The sequence below is a fragment of the Mobula birostris genome, chromosome 5 (genome assembly GCF_030028105.1).
Source record: "Mobula birostris isolate sMobBir1 chromosome 5, sMobBir1.hap1, whole genome shotgun sequence".
NCBI lineage: Eukaryota > Metazoa > Chordata > Chondrichthyes > Myliobatiformes > Myliobatidae > Mobula > Mobula birostris.
In genome coordinates this window covers 101,811,655-101,837,706 of record NC_092374.1, presented here as the reverse complement: position 1 = coordinate 101,837,706, position 26,052 = coordinate 101,811,655, and the positions used below count along the sequence as shown (strand labels likewise).

The window sequence follows — 26,052 nt, the reverse complement described above, 5'->3', positions numbered from 1 at the left end:
TGCTTCATCCCTCTCCTCCCGGTTTCACCTATCACCTTGTGTTTCCCTTTCCCCTCCCCCCAGTTTAAATCTACTCCTCAGCTTTTTTTTTCTCCAGTCCTATTTAAGGGTCTTGGCCTGAAACGTCGACTGTACTTTTTTCCATTGATGCTACCTGGACTGCTGAGTTCCTTGTGTATGTTGCTTGGACTTCCAGCATATGCAGATTTTCTCTTGTTAGCAATTAAATGCAGCCTTGATTTCATTAATAATTTTACAGCATCAGCCTGTTTGTGGTAGATAGGGTAGGATTTGAGGGTTTCCAAATCAAATGTAACCAAGAATTAAATCACAATGAATCCTAACTGTCAGTCAGTTACGTGAAAGAATTAACAGAAATTCGTTGGCAGTTCTCAGTTACTGAAAGGTCGATTCTTCCATGCAAGTTGTATTGATTTAAAATGTCAAGTAATGGGACTCCCGTTGAATCAGAAATGTTACAGTGAAGAGTCAAGTGGGGGAGGGATAGAAAGGAAGTGTTAAGATTAAAGTAGCAGGTAGTATGTTGTGATGTAAGCTTGAAAAGTTGGGTAAAAGTTTCCAAAAACTACTCCTGCGTTAATTGTTTTAACCAGACTCTGCCATGTGAATTTCAAAGCGCTCACAGACCATTGCAAAAATATTTAGTCAGATAAGTAACATCAGACACTAAATTATATTAGGCAACAGTGTTAGCAGGTAACCTAAAATCAGGCATGATACAACTATATTTACAATACACTTTACCATTTTTCCCTGTAAGCCCCTCCACTGTGACTTGAAAATATTGCAATGTTTTAGTTGGAAGAAGTATTCCTGAGTGTGATGTTATTCTTCGAGGTGGTTAAAGTATTCTGCAGAGTAAAGGTAAAACAATAACCATGCAGAATAAAAAAGCATATTTTGTATATCCTGTAAATACATGATGTCTTTTGTTTTAGTTAACTTTCCAACATCCCTGTCTTGTCCTTGTGAGCTCTACAAGAGGCTTTTGTCTGATTGGACAGTGGCAAGCAGGCAAACACCGGACAGAGTGGTTTGAGAAGAATGAGATCCAGCTTGCGTCTGTTAGTGCTTCCACCTCTCAAAGGTCATGGTCCTCAAAATAATTGCCACCCACCCCTCTGAGCAAGCTGGTCCAGCAGCAGGAAACAACAGCATGTGAAAGTGGCCCCAGGCTGAACCTCAGGTGTCGGAGAGGACTACTTGTTGAGATGTCACCAATGTAAGCTCATATCAGGCTACCTCCCTGCTCAGCCCTCCCCCTTCTGCCCTCCTCAGTTTGCTGGTCCACACCATTCTCCCTCCTTCCTGTCCAACTATGTTCTTTCACCAACCCAATCACCCCACTGATTCCCACCCCTTCTCTACCTCCCAAACACCAACTCCTTTCCCTCCCCACAGCGTTCTCTCTTTTACTTTCCAAACTTCCTCTCCTTCCCCAAACACCCTCTCCTCATCTAGAACATAGTCCCTTCAGTCACAATGCTGTCCCAATTTTTTAACCTGTTCCAAGATCAATCTGACCCTTTCCTCCTACATAGCCTCCATTTTTCTTTCATCCATGTGCCAATCTAAGAGTCTCTTAAATGTCCTTAATATATTTGTTTTCAGCGTCACTTCTTGTTCCAGACACCCGACACCCTGTTTAAAAGGACAAAACACTCTGACCACCCACCCCTGCTATACTTTCCTCCAATCACCTGAAAATGATGCCCCCAGTATCAGCCATACTGCCCTTGGGAAAAAGTCTGGCTATTCATATCCATTCTACCTACAGTATGCCTCTTATAATCTTGTACACCTTTATTAAGTCACCCCTCATACTCCTTTGGTCCAAGTAGAAAAGCCCTAGCTCGCTCAACAATATCCTCATAACAAAACATCCTTGCAAGTGTTCTCTAAAGGTTTGTCATCCTTCCTATAATGGAATAACCAGAACAATCTTTCCCTTCTGCTTCCCTTTCCATTCAGAGACAATCCCCTGCTTACCAATCCTTTCTTCTCTCTTGCACCCCTCGCCTACCTTGTCCTTCCCGAATCAGCCCTTCCCATTGCCTACCCTCTCATTTATCCAGAGGGTGGGAAGAATGTGGAACTCACTCCAGCTGAGGTGAATGTGAGGGGAAATTGCATAACAGCAATTTCACATTGACAAAGTCTGCATTTTCATATAGGAGAAGTCCATTTGGCCCATCACACCAGTTCTAGCTGAATGCCACCCCCATCCCCAACTTGTTTTCCCTGCAACCAAGTCTTTCCATCTGTTCTACCACCTGCTACACAAGGGGCAATTTACAGTGCACATGGTTCTGGGATTGAATGGCGTGGTTCTGGGATGTTGCAATTCCCCGAGGAAACCCATGGGCAAACTCCACGCAGGCAGCAGGATCAAACCTGGGTGACTGGAGCGGCGAGGCAGTGGCTCTATCAGCTGCTGGGAGGGGGAGGGAAGGGGCGGGGGTGTGGTTCTCAAACCATCCTCTAGTCAAACCGTATCATGAGAAGCTCAGTGAAAGAGGGTGGTGTTATACGTGGTCTGAAAGAGAGGGAGAGGGAGTCGAAGATGTTCCTGGAGTAAGGTTGAATTACAGTTGAAGAGGGAGTCGGAGAGTTTGGTGATGTTGGAGCTGAGACTAGGCTCTTAACGCTGGGGGGTTTTAATGGGGAGAGGAATCTGTGGTAAGGATGCAGGGTGCCAGGTGAGGATTCCTCAGCTCTGTGCCAGTCATAATAGCAGGGCAGAGGTTTAATGGGGCGAGGGATCTGGTAAGGGTGGGAGAGGGCCTGGTGAAGATGTGTTCCAGACAAACCATGCTTGGTAAGCACAAAATACAAAACCATGCTTGGTGCTGTTGTTTGACAGGTGTGTTGAACCAAGCCTCCATGTGTTCAAAGGGCGACACCCAGCACACCATGAAAGCTCCAAGGAAACAGCCAATGAGATCCAAGCGAAGGCTGGAGCAGCTAAGAGCATGGACATCAGGTACGTTGCCACACATGGGTGGGTGTGGTTAACATGTGAGGAGTGTTTGATGGCTCTTGGCCTGTAATTGCTAGAGTTTAGAAGAATAAGAGGTTATATCATTGAAACCTTATGAATATTGAAAGGCTAAGTTAGAGTGGGTGTGCAGAGGATGTTGTTGGAGAGTCTAGAACCAGAGGGCTCAGCCTTAGAATAGAAGTAGACCAGAGACGAAGAGGAGTTTCTTCAGCCAGATGTTGGGGAATCTGTGGAATCCGTTGCCACGGATGGCTATTGAAGCCAAGTCATTGAGTGTATTTAAAATGGAGATTGATAGGTTCTTGATTAGTAAGGGTGTCAAAAGTTATGGGGAGTAGACTGGAGAAAGGGGTTCAGACAATTTAAAATGACAGACTTGACTTGATTTGCAAATGGCCCATTTCTGCTCCTGCGGTAGTCTTATGGATTGACCGAAACACTTCCAGGGTCATATACAGGGTGAAGCTCCTTCCACACTCTCCAATCACACTTTCCGGGGGTCAGACACAGAGTGAAGCTCCCTCCACACTCTCCCGGGGTCAGACGCTGAGTGAAGCTCCTTCCACACCGTCCCATCACACACTCCAGGGTCAGACACAGAGTGAAGCTCCTTCCACACTGTCCCATCACACAGTACAGGGTAACCTCCCAGGTTCTCACTTCAACCCGTCTCTCCCACCTACCTACCTGGTCTTACCTGTCACCTACCAGCTTGTACTCCTTTCCCCTCCCCACCTTCTTATTCTGGCTTCTTCCCCCTTCTTTTCCAGTTTTGCTAAAGAGTCTGAGCCCAAAATATTGTTTATTCCTCTCCATAAATGCTGCGTGACTTGCTGAGTTCCTCTACATTCTGTGTGTTACTCTGGATTTGCAGCATCTCCTGTGTTTCGAACAGTGACGCGTATCTGTGTGGTGTTTAACAGTTCTACGGCTTGAAGCTCTTTGAACTGAAAACAAAGCAGTTCGATGGAGTTACTGATCATCATTTCTGACTGTTTCCCCACTGTCCACGCAGTCTGCTGTCCAGCACCAAGCTTTATACACCAAGACTCTGGCTACTCTGCCCTTCCTACTGACTTGTGTCCTCTCTCTCTCAGATTCTGCCCTTTGGACTTCAATGTCGGGCTCTGAGACAGGCTCTGACCGCCTGAGTGTGCTTGGAACCCACAGCTGCCAAAGGACATTGACATTTCTCATATTCATATTTAACTCCCTCTCAGATTTGCTCTTGAAATAGCTACCAGCATCTCAGGCAAAGCCCTCTCTTCATTGAGCACTCTTACAAGGAGAGCTGTCACAGGAAAGCAGCACCCATCATTGAGGACCCCCACCACCCAGGCCCTGTACTCTACTTGCTGCTACCTTACGGCAGGAGGTACAGGAGCCTTGTGAACCATACCATGAGGTTCAGGAACAGTTATTACCCTTCAACCATCAGGCGTCTGGACCAGCGTGGATAACCTCACTCACCTCAGCTCTGAACCAATTCCACAGCCTACAGACTCATGTTCAAGGACTCAAGTTATGTGGTCAGTATTGTTTACTTATTTATATTATTTGCACAATTTGTCTTCAATAGCACAGTCACTGTTTGTCGGTCTTTGTTATTTATACTTTTTCATAAACTTCATGACATTATTTTATTTTCCTGTAAATACCCATAGGGGACTGATGACACCAGCTTATGGGGCAGCAGTGTTGAGAATAGCTGCGGTGAAGATGTTGCTGCCTGTCCTTACTGATTGTGGTCTGTTGGCCAGGAAGTCCAGGATGCAGTTGTAGACTCCTCTATCCAGAAGTTGCTTGAAATTACAGTACTGAACACAGAGTTGTAGTCTGACATGGATGTCTCTACTGTCCAGGAGTTCCAGAGACAAGTGTCGGGCCAGGGAGATGATGTCTGTCTTATTCCTGTTTCAACCATAGGTGAATTACAGTGGGTCGATGCTGTCTGGGCCATTGATACTGATAGTGCTGGGGTGTGTAGGTGAATTACAGTGGGTCGATGCTGTCTGGGCCATTGATATTGATAGTGCTGGGGTGTGTAGGTGAATTACAGTGGGTCGATGCTGTCTGGGCCATTGATATTGATAGTGCTGGGGTGTGTAGGTGAATTGCAGTGGGTTGCTGTTGTCTGGCCGTTGATGTTGATACTTTCCATCTCCATCCCATCAAAGCTCTTCATTGTGCTGGGGTGTGAGACCCAGAACAGAGGCCCCTCCATCCAAGATATCTGTTGCAAAATAAAGAGAGTAGAATTTGCGTCCAAGGAAAGGTGAACAGGAGAGATGTGCTTGAGGGGATGCTGGGCCAGGACAGCAGGAATAGGAGGAGGAAATGGAGATGGAAAGGGATGGGAATAGGTTGGTGTGGTGTAGAAATGCTAGCATGGAACAGAAGGATTGAATGGCCTTGTTCTATGCTGTAAGTGCCATGTAGCTTGTGGCTGGTCTCTTACTGAAGTTCAAGGTAACTTATCAGAGAGCCTGTGTTTGCTTTTCTAACAGCCCTGATCACACATCTATTTCATTCACAGTGCCAGCCCCTCCCACCTTTCCCTGGTTGGGCTCGTCTGTGCTTCTGTCTCCCATTGCTGTCAGAAATTACCAGTCTGCTTCAGAGCTGAACTTAGTTTGTAACCGCTGGCCACTTTTTCTTAGCACATCCTTACTCTCAGCACTGGCATTTGAAAGACATGAGAAGTGGTTCCAAAGAGTTAAGCCATCAGGGAAGGTTGCACAGAATCTGGTTTAATGCCCCTGAGAGAGGAGGGGTAAGGGTAACTTGAGGGTTTTATGATGAATGAGAGAGAGAGAGATGGTTCTGGTCACCTGCCTACAATAAGATTGAAAGAGAACAGAGAGAGCTTACAAGGATGTTGCTAGGGCTTGAGGACCTGAGTTATAGGGAAAGTTAAATAGGTTAGAACTTTACTCCCTAGAGTGTAGCAGAATGAGAGGTACGTAAAATTATGAGGGATGTAGATGGGGTAAGTGCAAGCAGCTTTTTCCATTGAGGTTGGGTGAGACTATAGGTTGGGTCATAGGGTGAAAGGTGAAAATTTTAAGGGGAACCTGAGGGGGATCTTTTCCACTCAGAGAGTGGGTGAGTGTGGTATGTTCTGACAGTGGAAGTGGTGGATGTGGGTTCGACTGCAACAGTTAAAAGATGTTTAGCTAAGTATGTGGATGGCTGGGGTATGGAAGGATATGGTCCAGGTGTGGTTCAATGGGACAAAGCCGAGTACCAGCTTGGCACAGAGTAGATGGGCGGAAGAGCCTGTTTCTGTGCTGTCGTACCCAGTGACTCTATCTAGACCAGGTGGACTGAAGCACCCCAGGACAGGCGGATCGTGAGACCTCCTTCCAAAAGGCCGGGGGATCGTGAGACCCCCCCTTCCAAAGGGCTGGGGGTTCGTGAGACCCCCTTCCAAAGGGCCGGGGGATCGTGAGACCCCCCCTTCCAAAGGGCTGGGGGTTTGTGAGACCCCCTTCCAAAGGGCCGGGTGTTTGTGAGACCCCCCCCCTTCCAAGCGGCCGGGGGATCGTGAGACCACAAAATGGGTTGAGCTTTTCTGGTAATCAGTAATGGGCATATCAGTGCAAAGATTACTATTTGAGACATCAGCATACTATAATTTACCTCGGGTGTGGGAACTATGTAAAGAGCAAAGATTAGTTTTATTTGTCACGTGTACATGGAAATATACAGTGAAATGTGATGTTTTCATCAACAACCAACAAGTCTGAAGATGTGCTAGGGGCATTTCGCAGGTTCCTCCATGGTTCCAATGGCCACATAATATGCCCACAATTTACTAACCCTAACAGCATGTCCTAGGAATGTGGGAGGAAGCTAAAGCATCTGTAGGAACCCCTCATGGTCACGGAGATCCTTACAGACGATAATGGGAATTGTAACCAGGTCATTGGCTATGCTGCAGTGCCATCATGAGACATCAAAACAGCATAACTGATGGTGCCCTGTATCTGACCTGTTCTGTCCCTGCCCAGGGTTTAACTGGACAGTGTAGGGAGATTTTTATCCTGTGTCTGTACTATGGCCTTTTTCTCCTTCAGTACCCATGAACAGAAAAGTCTACAAAAGTGAAGGATGCAGCCCATTCCATCACAGGAAAAGTCTTCTCTGCCATTCAGCACATTTACAAGGAGCGCTGTCATGTGAAAACAGCATCCTTCATCAAGGACTTACGTGTCCCATAAGTCTGGATCCTGCTGCTGCTGGCGGCCTCTAGTGAGGTTTCTCACTCTTTGCCTTCTCATCAAGAGTTGATGTTGGCAGCACACTCACTTGAGCACCCATGTCACACAGGAAGCATCGCCCTGAAAGGGTGTCTGTAATGTAGAGTTGGAACCCACTGTGTCTATAGACCTCTGTTGAAGCTGCAAGGCGGTCGGCACTTCCAAGCGTTCTTACTAAAGAACTCATGGAAAAGGCACAATCCAGCGTTGTCTGTTTCACAGCCACGGGCATGCTTATGTTGCAGAGCTAGGCTGACTAAGCTTATTGAGGTAGAGAAAGGAGGAGGAATGGTTCACTGCTGAGTGCAGACTATCAGCAATCTGGGATTACATCCCAGAGTCCTGAAAGAGTTTGCTGAAGAGATGGCAGGTGCTTTGGTCATGATCTTTCAAGAATTCTGGCATGGTCCTGGAAAACTGGAAGCTTGCAAATGTCATTCCACTCTTTAGGTTAGAAGGAAGGCAAAAGAGAGGAAATTATCGGCCAGTTAGCCTGACCTCAGTGGTTGGGAAAGTGTTGGGAATCTACAAACGTATTATTAAGGATGAGGTTTCAGGGTACTTGGAGTCTAATGATAAAATAAGTCAAAGTCAGCATGATTTCTGTAAAAGGAAATCTTGCCTAAAAACTCTGTTGGAGTTCTTCGAGGAAGTATCAAGCAGGGTGGACAAAGGAGAGGCAGTGGATGTCATTTACTTGGATTTTCATAAGGTATTTGACCATGTGCCACACATGAGGCTGCTTAACAAGATAAATCCTATGGTGTTACAGGAAAGATACTGGCGTGGATAGAGGAATGCCTGACGGGCAGGACGCATTGTGTGGGAATAAAAGGGGCCTTCTCTGGTTTGCTGCCGGTGACTAGTGGTGTTCCTCAGGGGTCAGTATTGGGACCACTACTTTTCACATATTTTGTCAATGATTTAGATAATGGAATTGGTGGTTTTGTGGCGAAGTTTGCAGATGACGTGAAGATAGGTGGAGGGATAGGTAGTGCTGAGGAAGCAATGTGATTGCAGCAGGACAGACAAATTGGAAGAATGGGCAAAAAAGTGGCAGATGGAATACAATGTTGAGAAATGTATGATAATGTATTTTGGTAAAAGGAACAATAGTGCGGACTATTATCTAAATGGAGAGAAGGTTCATACATCAGAGGTGCAGAGGGACATAGGAGTCCTTCTGCAAGACTCCCAGAAGGTTAATTTACAGGTTGAGCCTGTGGTAAAGAAGGCAAATGTAATGTTGGCATTTATTTCAAGGAGAATAGAATATAAAAACAAGGAGACAATGCTGGGCCTTTATAAGACACTAGTCAGGCTGCACTTGGAGTATTGTCAACAGTTTTGGGCCCCTTATCTCAGAAAGGATGTGTTGTCATTGGAGAGAGTCCAGAGGAGGTTTACAAGGATGATTCCTGGAATGAAAGCGTTAACATATGAGGAACGATGGGCAGTTTTGGGACTGCACTCACTGAAATTCAGAAGAATGCTAAGAGATGGGGGGGGGGGCAGGGTGAAAGAATCTCATTGAAACCTCCTGAATGTTTAAAGGACTAGATAGGTGGATGTGGAGAGGCTGTTTTCCGTGGTGGGGGTATCCAGAACTAGAGGCCACAGCCTCAAAATTGAGGGGTGACCTTTCAGAATAGAGGTAAGGAGGATTTTTTTTAGAAAAATAGAAAACCTACTGCACAATACAGGCCCTTCAGCCCACAAAGCTGTGCCGAACATGTCCTTAACCTTAGAAATTACCTAGGGTTACCCATAGCCCTCTATTATTCTAAGCTCCATGTACCTATCCAGGAGTCTCTTAAAAGACCCTATCGTATCCGCCTCCACCACCATCGCCGGCAGCCCATTCCACGCACTCACCACTCTTTGAGTAAAAAACTTGCCCCTGACATTCTCTCTGTACCTACTTCCAAGCACCTTAAAACTGTGCCATCTCGTATTAGCCATTTCAGCCCTGGGAAAAAGCCTCTGACTATCCATATGATCAATGCCTCTCATTATCTTATACATCTCTATCAGGTCACCTCTCATCCTCCCTTGCTCCAAGCGGAAAAGGACAAGTTCACTCAACTGATTCTCATAAGGCATGTTCCCCAATCTGGGCAACATCCTTGTAAATCTCCTCTGCACCCTTCCTATGGTTTCCACATCCTTCCTGCAGTGAGGTGACCAGAACTGAGCACAGTACTCCAAGTGGGGTCTGACCAGGTTCCTATAAATCTGTAACATTACCTCTCGGCTCAAGGTTGCTGAAGGCCAATACACTATATGCCTTCTTAAACACAGTCAACCTGCGCAGCAGTTTTGAGTGTCCTATGGACTCAGACCCCAAGATCCCTCTGATCCTCCACACTCCCAGAGAGTAATGAATCTGTGGAATGCTCTGCCCAGACTGCGGTGGAGGCCAAGTCCGTGGGACTATTTAAAGCGGAAGTTGATCGTTTCCTGATTGGTCAGGGCATCAAAGGATATGGCAAGAAACAGGTGAGTGGGTTGAGTGGGATCCAGGATGAGCCATGACCCTAGAGCATCAGGGTCACCAATGTAGGTTTTCGTAACTAAAATGAAGTGAGGCGTTTTAGGATTAATGAGACCCGTAACACATTTTATTGATCTCCAAACCCAAACACAAAAGTGCACTAAAAATCCTTATGTAACAACATCATCACATCAGACCCGCCTTTTAAACTGAAACCCCAATTTAATGTCAGTGGTTGTAAATTATGTAAATGTCTCCCAATTACATTACCGAACACTATTAGCATCAGGCAGGAGGTACAAAAGCTCGTGGTCCCACACCACCATATTCAGGAACAGTTATTATCCTACAACCATCAGACTGCTCAACCAGTATACTCTCACCGAAACTCTGAACTAATTCCACAATCTACAGACTCACTTTCAAAGACTCTTTACAACTTGTATTCTCTGCATTTTAAAAAATTTGTACGATTTGTGTTCTTTTGCACATTGGCTGTTTGTCAGTCTTTGTGTAAAATTCTTCATAAATTCCACTGTTTGTTTATTTATTTACTTCCCTATATATGCCTGAAGAAAATTAATCTCGGGGTAGGATATGGTAACATAGGTATATTTTGGTAATAAATTTTACTTTGAACCCCAAATACTAGAATATTCTCCTTACACCTCTGATTCTCCATTCACCCACAAACTTAGAAATGAACAGAGCATTGAATCGCCATCCTAACACAGAACACTACAGCACAGTGCAGGCTCTTCAGCCCACAATGTTGTACCGACCTTTTAACCTACACTAAAATTATATATATGTGACCATATACTGTCCTGAGATATAGTTTCTTACAAGTATTCACAGTAGAATGGAGAAATATAATAGAACCAATGAAAAATTTCATACAATCCGACAACCAATGTGGAAAACAAAAAAAAAGACAAACAAACATATAGATGCTCCTGAGAACATGAATTGAAGAGTTCATGGAAGCAAGTCCATTGGGCGTGGAATCAGTTTGGAGGGAGGTGAGTGAGTGAGTGGTTTAAGAGCCTGTTGGTTGAAGGATATTGCCTGTTCCTGACTCCTCCACAACCTCAACCAGCACAGGTGCACACAAGGCACCTGCTCTACTCACTTTACACTTTTGACTGTGTGGCTAGGTACAGCTCCAATGCCATTTTTAAGTTCGCTGATGACACCACTGTTATTGTGGATTGGGTGTTGTGCTATGAACCATAATTGATTAGAGAGCATAAGGTAAAAGAGCCCTTAGGGCCAAGTAACCATAATATGATTTGATTCATTCTGTATTTTGAGAAGGAGAAGCTAAAGTTAGATGTATCAGTATTACAGAGGCATGAGAAAGGAGTTGGCCAGAAAAGAACACCAGTAGGGATGGCAGCAAAGCAGCAGTGGTTGGAATTTCTGGAAGCCATTCAGAAGGCACAGGATACGTAATCCCAAAGAGGAACAAGTATTGTAAGGGCAAGGTGACAACCGTGGCTAACAGGAGAAGTCAAAGCCAACATAAGAGCCAAAGAGAGGGCACATAATAGAGCAAAAATTAGTGGGGAGGTAGAGGATTGGGAAGCTTTCAAATACCAACAGAAGGCAACTAAAAAAGTCATTAAGAAGGTAAATAGAAGGTAAAGATATGAAAGTATGCTAGCCAATAATATTAAAGAAGACACCAAAAGTTTCTTCAGATACGTTAAGTGTAAAAGAGAGAGGGGAGTGGATATCAGACCACTGGCAAACGATCCTGGAGAGGTAGTAATGGGGACATGGAAAAGCAGATGAACTGAGTCAGTACTTTGCATCAGTCTTCACCGTGGAAGACACGAGCAGTGTGGAAGACACGAGCAGTGCAGTAGAAGTTCCAGATGTCAGGGGTCAAGAAGTGTTTGAAATTAACATTACGTGGGAGAAGGTTCTTGGGAATCTGAAAGATAAGCAAGTCACCTGCACCAGATTGTGTACACCCTGGGGTTCTGAAGAGGTGGCTAAAGAGATTGTGGAGGCATTAGTAACGATCTTTCAAGAATCACTAGATTCTGGGATGGTTCTGGAAGACAGGAAATTGCAAATGTCACTCCACTCTTCAAGAAGGGAGAGAGGCAGAAGGAAGGAAATTATGGACCACTTAGCCTGACCTCAGTGGTTGGCAAGATCGTGGAGTCAATTATCAAGGATGAGTACTCAGGGTACTTGGAAGCACATGATAAAATAGGCCATAGTCAGCAAGGTTTCCTCAAGGGAAAATCTTGCCTGACAAATCTGTTGGAATTCTTTGAAGAAATGACAAGCAGAATAGACAAAGGAGAATCGGTTTGTTTGGAGTTTCAGGCCTCTGACAAATGTGCCACACATGAGGCTGCTTAACAAGGCTGTATAACAGGGAAGATTCTAGCATGAGTAAAGCAGTGGCTGATTAACAGGAGGCAAAGAGTGGGAATAAAGGGAGCCTTTTCTGGTTGGCTGCCATTGTCTAGTGGTGTTCTTAAGTGGTCTGTGTTGGGACTGATTCTTTTTACATTATATGTTAATGTTAATGTTGATGGAATTGATGGCTTTGTTGCAAAGTTTACAGATGAAATGAGGTGGAAGGGCAGGTAGTTGGAAGAAATAGAGAGACTGCAGAAGAACTTAGAAAGATTAGGAGAATGGGCAAAGAAATGGCAGATGGATTACAGTGTTGGGAAGTGTATGATCATGCACTTTGGTAGAAGAAATTTAAGTGTCGACAATTTTCTAAATGGAGAGAAAATTCTCCATCAAGGACTCTGCCATCCAGGCCATGCTGTCTTCTCACTGCTGTCATCTGGAGGGGGGCACAGAAGCCTTGTGTCCCACACCATCAAGTTCAAATTTCAAAGTAAAGTACATATTTGTCACCATATACAAGTCTGAGATTCATTTTCTTGCAGGCATACTCAATAATTCCAATAACCATAATAGAATCAGTGAAAAACCACACCAACAGGGTGACAACTGGTGTGCAAAAGACAACAAACTGCAAATATAAAAATAAAGAAAAGGAAAAAAGAAATAATAATAATAAATAAATATCAAGAACATAAGATGAAAAGTCCTTAAAGTGAGTCCATAGGTTGTGGGAACAATTCAGTGATGGGGCAAGTGAATTTGAGTGAAGTTTTCCACTCTAGTTCAAGAGCCTGATGGTTGAGGGGCAATAACTGTTAATATACCTTAAACCTGAAGGTAGCTGTGAGAAGAGAGCATGACCTGTGTGTGCATAATATAAAAATGTCAGTTCCCAGTGGGCAATGCGAGGAGTTCTCCCAGAAATGGAAGCAGTGATGATGACCTGAGTGGTGGGGGTCCCTGATGATAGATGCTGCTTTCCTGCAACAATGCTTCATGTACATGTGCTCAATGGTTGAGAAGGCTGTACCCGTGATGGACTGGGCTGTATCCACTTCAATGAGTTCACCACCTCAGTCTTCTGAATGCCAGCAAATACTGGCCCAGAGCCATCAAGTGCTCTTCATATGACAAGCCGTTCAAACCTGGATTTATTTTCGTGAACCTCCTTTGAATCCTCTCCAGTTTCAGCATATCCTTTCTCGGATAAAGGGCCCAAAACTGTTCACAATAGTCAAAGTGATACTCAAACTTCAGATACTCAAACAGAGGCTGTAACCACTGTTGTTCTTAGCCGAGGATTGTGTATTGGAACAGTGTATCTAACCTGCTGATCTGATAGGATAGTATAGACTGGGGTTTACCCTGTATCTAACCCATGCAATCCTTGCCCTGGAGTGTATGACAGGGTGGTGTAGAAAGATCTTCACTCTGCATCTAACCTGAGCTGTCCCTGGAAAAGTTTGATGCTAATTTTCTGTCCTGTCATACAAAACTGCTGGCTGCACATGTTTTGGGTAAACCTTGGGTGGCCTCCCCTGTTGGCTGAGGGCTGTGCATCAGGAACTCAATGTAGGAAGCAGAGAGTAAATAAAGTGCTTGAGGAGTATAAGAAGTGCAAGAAAATACTTAAGAAAGAAATCAGGAGGGCTAAAAGAAGACATGAGGTTGCCTTGGCAGTCAAAGTGAAGGATAATCCAAAGAGCTTTTACGGGTATATTAAGAGCAAATGGATTGTAAGGGATAAAATTGGTCCTCTTGAAGATCAGAGTATTCGGCTATGTGCGGAACCAAAGGAAATGGGGGAGATCTTAAATAGGTTTTTTGCATCTGTATTTACTAAGGAAACTGGCATGAAGTCTATGGAATTAAGGGAAACAAGTAGTGAGATCATGGAAACTGTACAGATCAAAAAGGAGGAGGTCCTTGCTGTCTTGAGGAAAATTAAAGTGGATAAGTCCCCGGGACCTGACAGGGTGTTCCCTCGGACCTTGAAGGAGACTAGTGTTGAAATTGCAGGGGCCCTGGCAGAAATATTTAAAAGGTCGCTGTCTACAGGTGAGGTGCCGGAGGATTGGAGAGTGGCTCATGTTGTTCCATTGTTTAAAAAAGGATTGAAAAGTAATCCGGGAAATTATAGGCCAGTAAGTTTAACGTCGGTAGTAGGTGAGTTATTGGAGGGAATACTAAGAGACAGAATCTACAAGCATTTGGATAGACAGGGACTTATTAGGGAGAGTCAACATGGCTTTGTGCGTGGTAGGTCATGTTTGACCAATCTTATTGGAGTTTTTCGAGGAGGTTACCAGGAAAGTGGATGAAGGGAAGGCAGTGGATATTGTCTACGTGGACTTCAGTAAGGCCTTTGACAAGGTCCCGCATGGGAGGTTAGTTAGGAAAATTCAGTCGCTAGGTATACATGGAGAGGTGGTAAATTGGATTAGACATTGGCTCAATGGAAGAAGCCAAAGAGTGATAGTAGAGAATTGCTTCTCCGAGTGGAGGCCTGTGACTAGTGGTGTGCCACAAGGATCAGTGCTGGGTCCATTGTTATTTGTCATCTTTATTAATGATCTGGATGACAATGTGGTAAATTGGATCAGCAAATTTGCTGATGATACAAAGATTGGAGGTGTAGTAGACAGTGAGGAAGGTTTTCAGAGCCTGCAGAGGGACTTGGACCAGCTGGAAAAATGGGCTGAAAAATGGCAGATGGAGTTTAATGCAGACAAGTGTGAGGTATTGCACGTTAGGAGGACAAACCAAGGTAGAACATACAGGGTTAATGGTAAGGCACTGAGGAGTGCAGTGGAACAGAGGGATCTGGGAATACAGATACAAAATTCCCTAAAAGTGGCGTCACAGGTAGATAGGGTCATAAAGAGAGCTTTTGGTACATTGGTCTTTATTAATCAAAGTATTGAGTATGAGAGCTGGAATGTTATGATGAGGTTGTATAAGGCATTGGTGAGGCCAGTCCTGACGAAGTGTCTTGGCCTGAAACGTTGACTGCACCTCTTCCTAGAGATGCTGCCTGGCCTGCTGCGTTCACCAGCAACTTTTATGTGTGTTGTCTGGAGTATTGTGTTCAGTTTTGGTCACCAAATTACAGGAAGGATATAAATAAGGTTGAAAGAGTGCAGAGAAGGTTTACAAGGATGTTGCCAGGACTTGAGAAACTCAGTTACAGAGAAAGGTTGAATAGGTTAGGACTTTATCCCCTGGAGTGTAGAAGAATGAGGGGAGATTTGAGAGAGGTATATAAAATTATGATGGGTATAGATAGAGTGAATGCAAGCAGGCTTTTTCCACTGAGGCAAGGGGAGAAAAAAACCAGAGGACATGGGTTAAGGGTGAGGGGGGAAAAGTTTAAAGGGAACATTAGTGGGGGCTTCTTCACACAGAGAGTGGTGGGAGTATGGAATGAGCTGCCAGACGAGGTGGTAAATGCGGGTTCTTTTTTAACATTTAAGAATAAATTGGACAGATACATGGACGGGAGGTGTATGGAGGGATATGGTCTGTGTTCAGGTCGGTGGGACTAGGCAGAAAATGGTTCGGCACAGCCGAGAAGGGCCAAAAGGCCTGTTTCTGTGCTGTAGTTTCTATGGTTTCTGTGAAGCCTCATGGACTTAAAAGTTGTTGAGTCATAAGAACATAAGAAATAGGAGCAGGAGTAGGCCACCTGGCCCATCGAGCCTGCCCCCCATTCAATAAGATCATGGCTGATCTGTCCGTAAACTCAGCTCCATCTACCCCATAACCCTTAATTCCCCTACTATGTAAAAATCTATCTAACTGAATCTTAAATATATTTAGTGAAGAAGCCTCAACTGCTTCCCTGGGCGGAGAATTCCACAGATTCACCACTCTCTGGGAAAAACAGTTTCTCCTCATCTCCGTCCTAAATCTTCTCCCCTGAATCTTGAGGCAATGTCCCCTAGTTCTCATCTCGCCTACCAATGGAAACAACTTTCCTACTTCTATCTTATCTATCCCTTTCAAAATTTTGTATGTTTCTATAAGATCCCCTCTCATTCTTCTGAATTCCAGAGTAAAGTCCCAGGCGACTCAATCGCTCCTCATAGGTTAACCCCTTCATCTCTGGAATCAACCTGGCGAACCTCCTCTGCACTGCCTCCAAAGCCAGTATATCCTTCCTCAAGTATGGAGACCAGAACTGCATGCAGTACTCCAGGTGCGGCCTCGCCAGTACCCAGTACAGTTGCAGCATGAATCGTTAGAGTTGTTCGAAAATCCTTGCATCTGAATTAACTTTGCGGGCTTTTGAGTCTGCCTGCAAAGAAGGCAGGTGCATTAAGGCCATATAAGTGACTCCTAGAGAGGCACAAGGATGATAGAAAAATGGAGGGCCATGTGGAAAGGAAGGATTAATTTGATTTTAGTGTAGGTTAAAAGGTCGGCACAATGTTGTGCGCTGAAGAGCCTGAACTGTGCTGTAGTGTCCTGTGATAGGATGGCGATTCAATGCTCTGTTCATTTTTAAGTTTGCGGGTGGATGGAGAATCAGAGGCTTGAGGAGGATTTTCTAGTACTTGGGGTTCAAAGTTCAAACTAAAATTTGTTACCATATCCGACCCCAAGATTACTTTTCTTCAGGTGTATATAGGGAAGTAAATAAATAAACAAACAAACAGAGAATTTATGAAAAATTTTAAATAAAGACTGACAAACAGCCAATGTGCAAAAAGAACACAAATTGTACACATTTTTAAAAATGCTGAGAATACAAGTATATTTGAAAGTAAGTCTGTAGATTGTGGAATTAGTTCGAAGCTAGGTTGCAACCGAGGTTATATAAAGAGTGCGTGGGACGGCGACGGTGGTGGAAGAGTCAAGAGCTGCTGGCTGCTGTGGAGTTGTCTCCGTCGCTTTCGGCCAGTAAGGGAGATATTCAGCAAATTAGTTATATATACTTAAAAAAGAGAGAGAAAGTAATTTTTATAAATGAAAAAAAGATTGTGGAATTAGTTCAGAGTTTCGGTGAGAGTATACTGGTTGAGCAGTCTGATGGTTGTAGGATAATAACTGTTCCTGAATATGGTGGTGTGGGACCACGAGCTTTTGTACCTCCTGCCTGATGCTAATAGTGTTCGGTAATGTAATTGGGAGACATTTACATAATTCACAACCACTGACATTAAATTGGGGTTTCAGTTTAAAAGGCAAGTCTGATGTGATGATGTTGTTACATAAGGATTTTTAGTGCACTTTTGTGTTTGGGTTTGGAGATCAATAAAATGTGTTACGGGTCTCATTAATCCTAAAACGCCTCACTTCATTTTAGTTACGAAAACCTACATTGGTGACCCTGATGCTCTAGGGTCATGGCTCATCCTGGATCCCACTCAACCCACTCACCTGTTTCTTGCCATATCCTTTGATGCCCTGACCAATCAGGAAACGATCAACTTCCGCTTTAAATAGTCCCACGGACTTGGCCTCCACCGCAGTCTGGGCAGAGCATTCCACAGATTCATTACTCTCTGGGAGTGTGGAGGATCAGAGGGATCTCGGGGTCCGAGTCCATAGGACACTCAAAACTGCTGCGCAGGTTGACTGTGTTTAAGAAGGCATATAGTGTATTGGCCTTCAGTAACCTTGAGCCGAGAGGTAATGTTACAGATTTATAGGAACCTGGTCAGACCCCACTTGGAGTACTGTGCTCAGTTCTGGTCACCTCACTACAGGAAGGATGTGGAAACTATAGAAAGGGTGCAGAGGAGATTTACAAGGATGTTGCCTGGATTGGGGAGCATGCCTTATGAGAATAGGTTGAGTGAACTTGGCCTTTTCTCCTTGGAGCGACGGAGGATGAGAGGTGACCTGATAGAGATGTATAAGATGATGAGAGGCATTGATCGTGTGGATAGTCAGAGGCTTTTTCCCAGGGCTGAAATGGCTAACATGAGATGGCACAGTTTTAAGGTGCTTAGAAGTAGGTACAGAGGAGATATCAGGGGCAAGTTTTTTTACGCAGAGGGTGGTGAGTGCGTGGAATGGGCTGCCGGTGATGGTGATGGAGGCAGATACAATAGGATCTTTTAATAGACTCCTCGATAGGTACATGGGGTTTAGAAAAATAGAGGGCTATGGGTAACCCTAAGTAATTTCTTAGGTAAGGACATGTTCAGCACAGCTTTGTGGGCCGAAGGGCCTGTATTGTGCTGTAGGTTTTCTATATTTCTAAAAAATATCCTCCTTACCTCTGTTCTAAGAGGTTGCCTCTCTATTTTGAGGCTGTGGCCTCTAGTTCTGGATACCCCCACCACAGGAAACATCCTCTCCACATCCACCTATCTAGTCCTTTCAATATTCAGTAGGTTTCAATGACATTCCTTCCCCCTGCCCCTACCACCAGTGAGTACAGGTCCACAACTGCCCATCATTCCTCATATGTTAACGCTTTCATTCCAGGAATCATCCTCGTGAACCTCCTCTGGACTCTCTCCAATGACAACACATCCTTTCTGAGATAAGGGTCCCAAAACTGTTGACAATACTCCAAGTGCAGCCTGACTAGTGTCTTATAAAGGCTCAGCATTATCTCCTTGCTTTTATATTCTATTCTCCTTGAAATAAATGCCAACATTACATTTGCCTTCTTTACCACAGGCTCAACTTGTAAATTAACCTCCTGGGAGTCATGCAAAAGGACTCCTAAGTCCCCCTGCATCTCTGATGTTTGAACTTTGTCCCCATTTAGATAATAGTCCGCACTATTGTTTCTTTTACCAAAATGCATTATCTCAACACTATATTCCATTTGCCACTTTTTTGCCCATTCTTCCAATTTGTCTAAGTCCTGCTGTAATTGCATTGCTTCCTCAGCATTACCTACCCCTCCACCTATCTTTATATCATTTGCAAACTTCGCCACAAAGCCACCTATTCCATTATCTAAATCATTGACAAAAAATGTGAAAGGTAGCGGTTCCAATACTGACCCCTGACGAAAACCTCTAGTCACCGGCAGTCAACCAGAAAAAAACCCTTTTATTCCCATTCATTGCCTCCTGCCTGTCAGCCATTCCTCTATCCACGCCAGTATCTTTCCTGTAATGCCATAGGATTTATCTTGTTAAACAGCCTCACGTGTGGCACGTGATCAAATACATTCTGAAAATCCAAGTAAATGACATCCACTGCCTCTCCTTTGTCCACCCTGCTTGTTACTTCTTCGAAGAACTCTAACAGGTTTGTCAGGTAAGATTTCCCTTAACAGAAACCATGCTGACTTTGACTTATTTTATCATTAGTCTCCAAGTAACCCAAAACCTCATCCTTAATAATAGACTCCAACACTTTCCCAACCACTGATGTTAGGCTACCTGGCCTATAATTTCCTCTCTTTTGCCTTCCTTCTAGCTTAAAGAGTGGAATGACATTTGCAATCTTCCAGTCTTCTGGGACCATGCCAGAATTCTTGAAAGATCATGACCGAAGCACCTGCCATCTCTTCAGCAAACTCTTTCAGGACTCTGGGATGTAATCCCAGATTGCTGATAGTCTGCACTCAGCAGTGAACCATTCCTCCTCCTTTCTCTACCTCAATAAGCTTAGTCAGCCTAGTTCTGCAACATAAGCATGCCCGTGGCTGTGAAACAGACAACGCTGGATTGTATGTTTTCCATGCGCACTTTAGCAAGGACGCTAGGAAGTGCCAACCGCCTTGCAGCTTCAACAGAGGTCTGTGGGTTCCAACTATACATTACGGACATCCTTTCAGGGCAATACTTCCTGTGTGACATGGATGCTCAAGTGAGTGCTGCCAGTACCGCCTATTGATGAGAAGGCAAAGAGTGAGACACCTTGCTGAAGATCGCCAATGGCAGCAAGATCAGACCTATGGGACATGATGGGTGACACTGTGCTTCAGTGGGCGATGTTACACATGGAACTTCTTCCTGGCAAAAGTGGCTAGACCTCTGCTCGGTGCAGATTTCCTTGTGCTCGAGGACATTTAGTGGTTCTTAAGAACTGCCGGCTTGTGGATATCAAGGACCTTGGGTCGTTACCCTCTCCCCCAGTAAGTTCCCCATAATGACTCTTGTCAAGCGCATGCACTACCATATGTGAATTTACTGGACTGCTGGGTGAATTCCCAAACTTCACCAAACCCACATTCTCCACAGGGAGGGGGAACGTGGACTCAGACTATGAGAGGCCTGTGTCGGGCATTTTCTTGCCTCCAAGGCGCAGATTGGAAGTCTGTATGGGGCGCCACTCCTCGCACAGACACTAGAGTAATGTGTGATTAAGTGCCTTGCTCAAGGACACAAACATGCTGCCACAGCTGAGGCTCGAACCAGCGACCTTGAGTTCACTAGATGAACGCCTTAACCACTTGGCCACGTGCCCAACACATTCTCCACAACAGTCACAAAGCATGGAGTTGAGCACCACATTCCCACAACTGGCCCACCAGCCCATGCCTGCGTGTGTAGACTGGACCCAGAAAAGCTGGCAACCGTGAAGGCTGAGCTTGCCAACAGGGAAAGACTTGGCATTTTATGCTGTTCGAATAGCCCCTGGGCTTCAACCCTTCACCTGGTCCCCAAGTCTGATGTTGGTTGCCACCCATGTGGGGATTACCGATGCCTTTATGAGGCCACCTCCCTGGATCATTACCCTGTCCCACACATTCAAGACTTTTCAGCATATTTAGTTGGAAAGTCAATTTTTTCCAAAGCTGATCTTGTTAGGGGCTACCATTAGGTCCCTGTGTGGCTGCAGAACATTCCCAAAATAGCTGAGATTACTTTGTTGGCCTCTGAGTTCCTGCATGTGCCATTTGGGCTGAAAATGCAGCACAGACTTTCCAATAACTGATAGACTCCGTATTAAAAGACTAATATTTTCTTTTTGTTTACCTGGATGACACACCAGTGCATCCAAATCTGAACACGTATCTCTTTTCTGCACAATTTTCGAGCGCTTAAGCCAACATGGGTAGATTATTAACCCTGCTAAACGCGAATTTGGGTTGTCAACCATTGACTTTCTCGGCCATCACATGCCCACAGAAGGTTCAAAACCCCTCCCTTCAAAAGTAGCCACTGTTATGGATTTCCCACTGCCCCGCACTACTAAAAAACTATAGGAGTTTTTAGGCATGGTGAATTTCTGTCACTGTATCATCTTGCGAGCTGCTGAACTTGTGCTCCCCCTGTATTAAAGGCAATACCCCTAATCACGTGCTTGACTGGTCAGTGAACATGATCAGGGCTTTTGAATAATACCAAATGAGTTCTTTCTGACTAATCCTTACAGGTGCACCTGCTCCCCAATGCACCTATAGCCATTACTACTGACGTCTCAGACTATGCTGTGGGTGCTGTTATGAACAGCTGGTCAGAGGCGTGTGGCAGCCACTCCCCTTCTTCAACCAGCAGCTCTGTCCCCCTGAAAGGAAATACAGCACATTTGACCTTGATCTTCTCAGTCTCTATCTGGCTGTCTGCTCTATCTTCCAGAGGGTCGCCATTTCACAATGTTTGCTGACCACAAACCCCTCATGCACCTGATGGCCAAAACATCAGACTCTTGGTCTGTATGGCAGCAACGCCACCTGGCTTATATATTCGAGGTCACAACTGATGCACAACATATCAAGGGGAAAATAATGTCATGGCTGATTATCTCACACAGTCAGAAGTTGAGGCTGTACACTATGACTATGTCGGCATGGCATCTGACCAAGTTTCTGAATCAGAGGTTTAGGCTTACAGAACAGTTACAGGCTTGCAGATGGCTGACATCAGGTTTGGGGAAGCTGGGGTTTCTCTCCTGTGCAGTATCTCAACTGGTCACCCTCGCCCCATAGTGCCCACAAACTGAAGACTGATCGTTTTCAACTCCATATGCAGCCTCTCTCATCTGGGCCGGAAGCCCTCCTGGAAACTGGTTGTGCTAAAGTTTATCTGACACGGCCTCAGAAAGGATGTGTGTAATTGGGCTAAAATTAACTGATATGTTCAGGCACCATTGGTACCCTGAGTGATGCTTTGCCATGTCAATGTGGACGTTGTTGGTCCTTTTTCCCTCTCCCACGGTTTCATGCATCTTCTTACCGTGGTGGACTGTATCACCAGGTGGCCAGAGGTCGTCTCTCTAGCATCAACGAAAACCACAGACGTGGCATGGGCGTTCATCTGCAGCTGGGCTCCTCTGACCGCAGTCCCCAATTCATTTCAGATCTCTGGGCTGCGATGGCCCAGAATCTTGGTGTTAGGATACATCAGACCACGTCATTTCACCTGCAGTCCAACGGCCTATACGAACGATTTCACTGCTCCTTAAAGGCTGCTCTGAGCACTCCCCTGACCAGTGAGTGTTGGCATAATCATCTCCCATGGGTTCTGCTGGGGCTCAGGCAGCTCCAAAAGACCTGCAGTCATCCACAGTTGAGTTGGTGTACGGGCAGTTGTTACGGGTGTCAGGTGACTTCACTCCTGATGTCACAACCACCTGGTCGGCCTCTCAACAGCGTTCCACCCTCCTCAGTAAATACAATTCCTTTCCACCGGTTGTCCCTACCTCCCAGCATCTTGGGTTCCTGTTGACCTACATTGCACCTCATTTGTTTTTGTCCACCATAACGCATGCCAACATCCCCTTAGGTCCCCTTACGATGGCCCATTCCTTGTTTTGGAAGGGAGAAAAGCCTTTTATCACAGATAAACAAATTTCGGTAGATTGCCTTAAACTGGCCCACGAAGATTTGGAGGATTCCACTGCCATGTCCCTGGCATCATGACATGACCATGAGCGTGTCAGCACACCTCTGGACAAGCCGGAGGCACTTGTGGTTCCTCCACCCATGGAACACGGGACCGAAGACAGGCAGCTTGTCTGAGCTCCAGACAGATGTACAATGCCGGTTTTAGTGAATTCTGGGGTGGTGGGGGGAGCCTGTGTAGGGAACGTAATTAGGAGAAATGGAACAAAATTGGGAGAAATTCAGAAATGCTGACATGGTCTGACATGATGACATTGTTATGTAAGGTTTTTTTTTAGTGCACTTTTGTGTTTTGGTTTTGGCGTTATGGGTAGACAGCTCACTTTGTTTTATCTGTGAAAACCAGCAGTAGCAAGAAGAGAGGGTGGCCTGAGCTTTGGCATCCTTGGTGATGGGTGCCACTTTCTTGTGGCATTGCCCCATGTGAATGTACTCAGTGGTAGGGAGGTGTGGTCTGCATCCACCACTTCAGCCTTTTCCATTCCTGGGCATTGGTGTTTCCATACCAGGCTGTGATGCAGTCAGTCGGGATGCTCTCCACTGTGCATCTATAAAAGTTTGTCAATTTTTTTTGGCAAAACAGCACTATTTTTTGCACTTTTAAAATATAGTCTTATTGTAATTCATAGGAATTTTAATACATTACACTGTACTACTGCCACAAAACTACAAACATCAGTGTGTAATTGGAGCTTTCCAGCATCTGCAGAACCTCTTGTGCTTGTGTTGGTCATGTCGTGGAGGGTTGTTTCTTGGTCACTGACTACTGGCATGCCACAGGGTCCTACGTTGTTCATTCTGATTAGAAACAGCTTGGCTGAGAGTGTGCAAGGTTAGTAAGTTTATAGATGACGTGAAAGTCGGTTCAGCAAAACGATCTCCCAGTCTGCATCGGGTCTCGCCAATATATAGAAGGCCACATCGGGAGCACCGGACGCAGTATATCACCCCAGCCGACTCACAGGTGAAGTGTTGCCTCACCTGGAAGGACTGTCTGGGGCCCTGAATGGTGGTAAGGGAGGAAGTGTAAGGGCATGTGTAGCACTTGTTCCGCTTACGAGGATAATTGCCAGGAGGGAGATCAGTGGGGAGGGATGGGGGGACGAATGGATAAGGGAGTCGCGTAGGGAGCGATCCCTGCGGAAAGCGGGGGGTGGGGGGGGAGGGAAAGATGTGATTAGTGGTGGGATCCCGTTGGAGGTGGTGGAAGTTACTGAGAATAATATGTTGGACCCGGAGGCTGGTGGGGTGGTAGGTGAGGACCAGGGGAACCCTATTCCTAGTGGGGTGGCAGGAGGATGGAGTGAGAGCAGATGTGCGTGAAATGGGGGAGATGCGTTTGAGAGCAGAGTTGATGGTGGAGGAAGGGACCCCCATCAGGAAGGTCTCAAAGCTCTCCACTTTTTGGATTCCAGACCTAATCAGTTCCCCCCTACCACCACCCTGCTCCGTCTAGCGGAATTAGTCCTTACTCTTAATAATTTCTCCTTTGGCTCCTCCCACTTCCTCCAAACTAAAGGTGTAGTTATGGGCACCCATATGGGTCCTAGCTATGCCTGCCTTTTTGTTGGCTTTGTGGAACAATCTATGTTCCAAACCTATTCTGGTATCTGTCCCCCACTTTTCCTTCGCTACATCGACGACTGCATTGGCGCTGCTTCCTGCACACATGCTGAGCTCGTTGACTTTATTAACTTTGCCTCCAACTTTCACCCTGCCCTCAAGTTTACCTGGTCCATTTCCGACACCTTCCTCCCCTTCCTAGATCTTTCTGTCTCTATCTCTGGAGGCAGCTTGGACTATTCCTCTTCTCACCCTGTCTCTTGCAAAAATGCCATCCCCTTCTCGCAATTCCTCCGTCTCCGCCGCATCTGCTCTCAGGATGAGGCTTTTCATTCCAGGATGATGGAGATATCCTCCTTTTTTAAAGAAAGGGGCTTCCCTTGTTCCACCATCAACTCTGCTCTCAAATGCATCTCCCCCATTTCACGCACATCTGCTCTCACTCCATCCTCCCGCCACCCCACTAGGAATAGGGTTCCCCTGGTCCTCACCTACCACCCCACCAGCCTTCGGGTCCAACATATTATTCTCAGTAACTTCCACCACCTCCAACGGGATCCCACCACCAAGCACATCTTTCCCTCCCCCCCCCCCCGCTTTCCGCAGGGATCGCTCCCTATGCGACTCCCTTGTCCATTCGTCCCCCCATCCCTCCCCACTGATCTCCCTCCTGGCACTTATCCTTGTAAGTGGAACAAGTGCTACACGTGCCCTTACACTTCCTCCCTTACCACCATTCTGGGCCCCAGACAGTCCTTCCAGGTGAGGCGACACTTCACCGGTGAGTCGGCTGGGGTGATATACTGTGTCCGGTGCTCCCGATGTGGCCTTCTATATATTGGCGAGACCCGACGCAGACTGGGAGATCATTTTGCTGAACACCTACGCTCTGTCCGCCAGAGAAAGCAGGATCTCCCAGTGGCCACACAGTTTAATTCCACATCCCATTCCCATTCTGATATGTCTATCCACGGCCTCCTCTACTGTAAAGATGAAATCACACTCAGGTTGGAGGAACAACACCTTATATTCCATCTGCCTCCAACCTGATGGCATGAACATTGACTTCTCAAACTTACGCTAATGCCCCACCTCCCCCTTGTACCCCATCCGTTATTTATTTATATACACACATTCTTTCTCTCTCTCTCCTTTTTCTCCCTCTGTCCCTCTCACTATACCCCTTGCCTATCCTCTGGATTTTTCCCCTCCTCCCCCTTTTCCTTCTCCCTGGGCCTCCTTCCCATGATCCTCTCATATCCCTTTTGCCAATCACCTGTCCAGCTCTTGGCTCCATCCCTCCCCCTCCTGTCTTCTCTTATCATTTTGGATCTCCCCCTCCCCCTCCCACTTTCAAATCTCTTACTAGCTCTTCCTTCAGTTAGTCCTGACGAAGGGTCCCGGCCCGAAACGTCGACTGTACCTCTTCCTAGAGATGCTGCCTGGCCTGCAGTGTTCACCAGCAACTCTGATGTGTGTTGAGAGAAATTCACTGATGAATTTGTGAGGATTGGAGCCAATGAAAATCTAACACCAAAACTGATTGTTTTTTATACATCAGACGAAG

At 45.7% G+C, this 26,052-nt stretch overlaps 1 protein-coding gene across 1 annotated transcript in view; it reads left to right on the top strand.

The window, feature by feature from the left end:
- The first annotated feature begins 995 nt into the window (after positions 1-995).
- The window catches only part of LOC140197311 (zinc finger and BTB domain-containing protein 38-like), a 362,864-nt gene continuing 337,807 nt past the window's right edge, over positions 996-26,052 (top strand). The window contains exons 1-2 of the mRNA XM_072257254.1: positions 996-1,243; positions 2,885-3,004. The gene's annotated coding sequence lies outside the window, so the exon portion shown is untranslated. The remainder of the gene's footprint in view (positions 1,244-2,884; positions 3,005-26,052) is intronic.